The following is a 7,546-nucleotide window of genomic DNA, read 5'->3' as shown; positions in this document are numbered from 1 at the left end:
TACTAACTGAATTGTAAACACCCCTACCCTCAGAGCCAGCTACTTCCAAACTTACTGACACAACATACTATGTACAGGGATGTTTACTGCAGGACTGTTTGTGAAAACTAAAGGCTAAACATAACTGAACTGAACCTTTCAGGAGGAGGCATCCCAAGCTTTAAATTATAAAACTTTGATGTAAAACAATTATCTGAAGCCCTGCAAATGAAGGAAGGTCATTTTCAAAGAGGTTGCTGGGAGAAATCACTGAGATTCATTGTAAAGCAAAGGGCAACACTCAGAACAGTCTTATTCATTGATTGGAAAAGTGAAAGGAATAGCCATAAACATATTGAAGTCTATGCCTGTATAAGAATGTACACCTAGTAGTTGCCTTAAAGGAAGAGCACTTGGGCAGCATAATTAAAAGATTTTCTTTTAATAGTGGGTGGGGATAGTGGGTGGGAGAGGGGGCAAGAAACAGAGTAGGTAGGGCACTTGTTTTGCATGAGACATCCGAATTTCATGCCCAGAACCACATAAGGTCCCCAAAACACAGCCAAGAGTGAATCTTGAGCTCAAAGCCAGGAGTAAGCCCTGAGCACTGCAGGGTGTGACCAAACATAGAATAAAATATTTATTTACTTATAGGGGTGGAGAGACAGGACATTGAGTATGGTGCTTGCCTTTTATACAGCCAGATCAATTCCTGGCACTTCATATGATCACCTGAGCTTCACCAGGAGTGACCCATGAGCACAGAGCCAGGAGTAAGCTTTGAGTAATGCCAGGTATGGCCCAAAATCAAACAAAAAATTAAAATTATGTATTTGTTATTTTAATATAAGTGAAAGACACAAAATTCATTTGTGTGCATTAACTACTCATGCAACTTTTCTCTTGATTTGGAGTTTTCTTTCAAAATAAAACTTTAGTAAAAATCTCCGTTTAAAATGTGGAATATCTTCTTTACCTCAGGAAAGGTAAAGTTTTCTTAAACTATCCACAAAAGAACCAGCCTTTGAAAGGAAAGACTAGACACACTGTTTTCCCTTAAAATTTAAAATTTCTTTCATCAGAATTGACTATGAACAATAAAGGGACAAGTTTCAGACAGGAAGAAGAGATTTGCGACAAATATATTCAACCAAAGATTTCTCTCCATCAAGTAGGAAGAGCTCCCCAAATTAATTAAAAACAGTCAATACTCTTCTCAATGAGCAAAAGACTTGAACTGCTACTTCAAATATATATATATATATATATATATATATATATATATATAAAATCAAAGGACTCATACTCATGTGAAATTATGCTCAAAACCATTAGTCATTTCACAAATACAAAATAAGATAAACTTTCTCCCCCCAGAAATTGCTAAAATCTGAAAATATTGATGATGCTACATAAGAACATCAAGGAGTTGGATTTTTTATACTTCACAGGTGATAGGATAGATAATATGATCCAGCCCCTTTGACAACTCTTTGGCAACATCTATGGAAGCTGACAGTTCCAACCTTACCTCTGTAAATCCTCTGATTTCCAGATTTGTCTTTCCATAATCCATTTTTGATCTGTGCCATTTGCTGCTATAACTGTGGATTCACATTGCAATGCTTGGAAATCCAGAGTCATTCCTAGACGTGCTCAGGTCCAGAGTGTTTGGGGGCTATCTGGGTCACATCAGTGCTGTTGCAGATTTGGTGGGGCAGGGGGGCAGCAGCTGGTACCAGGGATTGAACCCATGGCTTAGCACACGCCAGACATGTGCTCTATCACTTGAGCCACATCCCTAGTCCCTACCACTCTTTAAATTCTGCTCATTTTGTTTCAACATTCTTTTTTGGTTTGGGGGCCCACACCTGGATGTGGTCTGGATTTGTTCCTGGCTCTAGCTGCATACAATGCTCAGGAGACTATATGGAGTGCCAGGGATTAAATCCAGGTTGGCAGCATACAAGGCAAGTACTTTTCCATCTGTACTATCTCTCCTGCCTCTCTCAAACATTCTTGTGTGGTATTTCACTAGGATTTGCCGAGCACCAACTTGTGAATCCCTGGGGAATCCTACCACCAGGTATAAGAAGGTGACATACTTTATAGATCCTACTTTAGACAGAATACAGACTAGGTGGAGGTGGAGATAGACATTACAGAAGACACACACCACTTTAGATTAATTTTCTCTCCCTCAAATTCCCTGTCTACAGCTTTACATCTCTCCTTGACACATTTTCCATGTTCTCAGTATCCATGACCAAAAGTAGGAAGAGAGAAAATAAAGTCTGTCAATCAATCTCATGGACACATGTCCACAGAAAACAGGAACGATTTGGGCTTGGTGAAAGTACTAGACATAAGTATTTCACAGCTTTCCCCGAGAATGCTTTAAGGTATTTAAAATCTAGCCCATGGTGGCCAATTTTATATCCATTAGCACATCCCATTCTCAGAATAATCTTGTGATGTGGGTGTTATTATCACCATTTGGTAGATGAGGACATGGAATTAAGACAGATTGCATTATTTACCAAGGTCATATAGTCAGGAACTGTCAGGATGAAAAGCCAAACACCCGATCCCTTATTTGAAATGCTGGTTCTTTCCACTACATCCGAAGCAGCACTATTTCAGTGCAAAGACGTAAAAATCTAAATTTCTCTCTGGCTCCAATCCCTAGCTCAAGATTTTACTCTCCCTGAAACATTTATACTGCTCCCATCTTTTAAAGTTTTATAATATTTAAGTTTTTTAATACATTGCCATACCATGTATAGTATTTCCTCCCTTTCCCTTCAATTTGTTGTTGCTCTTGTTAATGTTGCAAAATCAGACTCATGTACTTGGCTATAGTCTCATCATGGGTTGAACACCTGCTGCGGTACTGGGTTGATCACAATGCAGTGCCAAGGATCCTAGCCCTGGGGAGAGTCTCTGTTGGGAATTGAACTAACAGCTTCAAGCATGCCAGGCAGGTGCCCTACCCTTGAGCTAAATCTCCAGGCGCCAGCTTCTATCTCATTTTGTCTCCTTCATTCTTGCCTACTTCTGGTATGTTCCCTCCTTCTTTAAATTTCTACTTCAATTTTAGTTTTTCCAGAGGACTTCTCTAAAAATGTTAATGGCATGACCATGATCAACCGATGCATCGTGTACTTCAAATCTTTCTCCAGTCTATGCTGTCCTTAATAGTTTCAAGTTTTTCTCCCCCTCTAGGCCTACGAGTGGCTACTTTTCTGTTTATTGCTGAATTGCCAAAGTCTTGCGTGTGCTACAAGTACATTATACAGGTTGAATAAATGAGCTAACAAATATCCAAATAAATGAAATAAAGATGAGACCATTCTTCTCAGTCTAAATTTGACTCCAATTATTTCCAGTCATTCTTATCTATCAAATAAAAGTGACCCAAGATCAACAAGGGTAAGACCACCTAGTAAGGTGGAACCACCTGGTAAGACCACCTGGTAAGGTGGAACTAGAGACAGAACAAGAAGACAGCTCAGGGGTGGAGCTGGAAAGATATTACAGTGTGTAGTGAACATGGACAGCCTGGATTCAATCCCCAGCATCTCATATGGTCCCCCCCCGAGCATCACCTAGGGTGATTCCTGAGTACAGAGTCAGAAATAATCCCTTAGCAATGCCAGGTGTGACCCTAAAACAGAAACAAAAACAAATACATTGGCAGATCTCATTTTGTTCTGAGACTTCCTGGGAAGGGCTTATTTCTTCTTCCTTTTCTACATCGAACCTTTATCAGTTGTATAATACTAGCCTCAGACCATATTGATTCTCCAACCCTTTCCTGAATCACCTTGTTGTGGAGCTAACACAGGCCTTGGCCATGTCTGTGCTTGACCTCAGCTCTTGCAAATCCATCTGCATTCCCAGCTGCGGGAGCTCAGCTACTCTAGACCTCATCTGGCTGGATGGAAACTTCTATTGCTCCAAGGTGACGAAAGTGAAATATGAAAACTCAACCACATGACCCCTCATAGTCTCCTGGCATGATTTCTCATATTTAGTATTGATCATTCTGCTGCATCCTTTGTTAGCCAAGTGTTGCTCTTTGAAAGTTCAAATTTGGCATGGTATTAGAACTTTGAAAACAAGAAGTCTGATGGGGGAAATGAGTTGAATTAAATTATTGTCTTCCTGTTAAAAACTCTTCCCTGTAAATAATTCAGGATGCAGGGAACCATCTGGCCTCATTCTGCACACATCCCTGTCAGGTGGCCGTATGATCCCTGTTTGAAAGCCCCTAATTATGGGCAATCTCACAACCTGCAAGGCAGCACATGCCACACTTGACAGTTCTAATTGGGAAAAATGTTATTGATTTTGTTTAGTTGACATTAGCCACGCTGCAACTTTTCTCCAATGGACTGATCTGTCTCTTTCAGACTCAGTAAATGCTGAATCTTCTACCACATAGCAATCACTTAAAATATTGAAGGATAAAAGAAATGAACAAAATTGGTCGCCTAAATTTTTTTTATTTATTAAGCAAAAAACTGGGCTGAACTTTCAAAGGGCTGGAGCGATAGCACAGAGGTAGGGCGTTTGCCTTGCATGCAGCCAACATGACTGACCCGAGTTTGATTCCTCCGCCCCTCTCGGAGAGCCCGGCAAGCTACCGAGAGTATCTCACCCGCATGGCAGAGCCTGGCAAGCTCCCTGTGATGTATTCGATATGCCAGACACAGTAACAACAAAGTCTCCAATGGAGACGTTACTGGGCCCGCTCGAGCAAATCGACGAACAACCAGAGGGCCTTTACCTTTACCTTTTAAGCAAAAAACATTAACCAAAACCAACCAAACACTGTCACTATCATGTTCAATTGGTGGAGGGGGAGTGAAGGGGATAGCAGGGAGAGGGAGCTATGTATTGTATGTAGTAGGTATGAGAAATAGTTATTACATCTACAGGAAATTCATACTTATTCGAAAGCAAAGGATATTTACTGGTAATTTATTAATTAAAAAAATTATGCATGTGTGTGCTCCAGTAATTTACATCTATGACGTATTCGATATGCCAAACACAGTAACAACAAGTCTCATGATGGAGACGTTATTGGGCCCGCTCGAGCAAATCGATGAACAACGGGAGGACAGTGACAGTGACAGTGACATGAAATATAACTAAGAACAAGACCATTGTAAAAGTATAGACAGGTTCAATCTTTCTGGAGAAAAGTTTAAAAATATCACATTTTCAGCTGGAAAAATAGTCAGAATTTTACTTCTCAAATTTATCCTAAACTTCTTAGTCAAGTAGATAATGATAGAAGCTGTAGCTATTGATTAAAATGTACATTTACAACAGAAAAAAAAATATTTAAGAAATATTCCACTAGAAAAAAAATGGCTACAGGGTCTGAGCATAACACAATCATGGATTGCCCAGCTTGCAGGCATGAAGTCTCAAGTTTGATCCCTGGCACTGCTCCCCAGCTGCAAAGTGCATTTGTGGAATTGTTGGCACCTAAATATGCACCTCTAGCCCACTGCCATATAATGTTCAAGCACTACAACCAAGCGTATGTGGCTGGGCCCCAGTTACTAGAGAAGGAAGGTGGGAATCTTTATTCAATTAACAGAATTCTAAATCACCACTAAATCCGGTGGCCTAGTTGACACAGAAATACATCCGTAGTGCTCCCCATGTAGGTCTAACCCTGTGGCCGGCTGGGGCTGTGTCTTGGGTGACCGTCCAGAGTCTGGTCTTGGTTGAAAATCACCCGCAGCTTTCCATGTGACCATGTGTGAGATTTGTGGCTTAGAGTCAAGGGGGCTTCGGCTCACTGTGTCCACTCTCTGATGTGGGAAGGTGAAACCCAGGTCCGGAAGCACCTCAATGTGTGGTGGAGGGGGGCAGGGAGCAGTCCCTCTCCTCTCTGTCCTGTCTTCTGCCTGTAGGATGCACTGTAATTCGGACCTTCCTTGAGGCCCCTCTGCACCTGGGAGGGAGGCAGGAGAGTTGGCTTCCTCCATTTTTAATAAACTTGCTGATGTTGAGAAAAGAGAAAAAAAAAGAGAAAAAGAAAGTTGTCCGTAGCATTGTGTTTGTCGAGTGAGAAAAGATTAGTATGCATTTTATGTTAAAAAGGAATATGATGTAAACATATGTATTTGCAAAATGCTGTCTAGAAGCATGAATGGTGCACAGAGCTATGGAATGGGTGGTAGAGAATATACTTGCCCGGCGAGTGCAAGGTAAAGAATTCAAATCCTGACATTGTATATCCTCCAAAGACTGCTGACATGGGTCAATCTCTGCCAGGCATAGTTCCTGATAAGAATCACAATAATAGTGACATTAAACTAAAAATTATTAAAGACCCCAAGATCATTAGTCACACCCCATTTGAATCTTGCAATTCAGGGAGATTTCTCTTCTCTCTCCTCTCTGGCTGGGCTGACCCTTTTTGTATTGCATATCAGTAGTTTTAACATTAAAAAAAATCATAAAGGTATTTTAAATTTTGAAACAAAATACCGAAAAACCCTTTTCATGCCCCTCTTCTTTTTTGTTCTTCATCCTGTTCTTCTGCTAGTTCTTCGGAGGAAATGGCCTGAATTCCCCCAAGCCCCTCCCCCTTCCCCCATCTCAGGTGATGTAGTTCCAAAATGATGGAGAACAGTCAGAAGAGCAAACAATAATGCAGGTCTCATCTCAGCCCAGAGTAGAATGACATACCTGGGGGTTGGGGGGGGGGGGGGGGGAGTTTAACTGACTTGTGATTAGCTGTGAGGGCACCACCCCTCACTGCTGATCAACATTCAGATCTTTCTCTTTTTATTTTTTCACACACGGCTGGGTGTTAAGTCACTGAGTTCCCACCATGTAATTAATGTTGTATCTTTACTGAGGCAAGATTGTCATGATGCTCTATTGACATTCCATCAGCCTACACAGGGCTCATCTCTCTAGCCAGTCCAGAGTTCACAGAACTTGAGTCATCTAATTAGCCACTAGCTGGCCTCATGGCCACTCCCCTCACCCCCTAGCCCCACCCCCACCCTCACCCCTACCACTACCACCTCTACCACCACAAAGCAATGGAGAACTCTGAAAGACTTAGTCATTCTCTCCCCCAGGTTATCCTAGTTCCTTCTTGTAAAACAAATTCAAATGGATTCCTCTAGTTGCTTCCTTTTAGCTTGAGTAGAGGGAAAGGGTCTACTTTGCAAGTCAAAAGCATGTGTTTTCTTTACTCCTTTATTGGCAGAAATGCAAGTCTGTTTCTACAAGGCAGGTAGGTAGAGAAAATCCATGTAAACTTCAAAGGCAAACTTTTTACACCAAAATTCATACTTCTCTGTTGCTTTATTCACTACCTTCGATCATTGACTTCCTAGAAGTAAAATATATGTGTATGACTTGATCATTCATCACATCAGTGTTTAAGATAGTGCAAATTTGAACCAAACTAGATGTTAAAACAATAAAGGATGAGGTCATCAATATGTAAGGTTCTGTACAAATAAACATAATGTAGACATTGAAATGGTATGTTACCATAGTTATTATCTTAGACAGTAAAACA

At 40.9% G+C, this 7,546-nt stretch overlaps 1 non-coding gene across 1 annotated transcript; it reads left to right on the top strand.

Moving 5' to 3' along the window:
- The first annotated feature begins 5,721 nt into the window (after positions 1-5,721).
- Positions 5,722-5,849, top strand: LOC130026753 (small nucleolar RNA ACA64). The gene has a single exon (XR_008792935.1). It is a non-coding gene; the product is annotated as a small nucleolar RNA ACA64 (small nucleolar RNA).
- Positions 5,850-7,546: the final 1,697 nt, after the last annotated feature.

Source organism: Sorex fumeus, unplaced genomic scaffold, assembly GCF_029834395.1.
Source record: "Sorex fumeus unplaced genomic scaffold, SorFum_2.1 ptg000034l, whole genome shotgun sequence".
Taxonomy (NCBI): Eukaryota; Metazoa; Chordata; class Mammalia; order Eulipotyphla; family Soricidae; genus Sorex; species Sorex fumeus.
The sequence above is the reverse complement of the archived record's forward strand: the minus strand, read 5'-3'. Positions and strand labels throughout refer to the sequence as shown.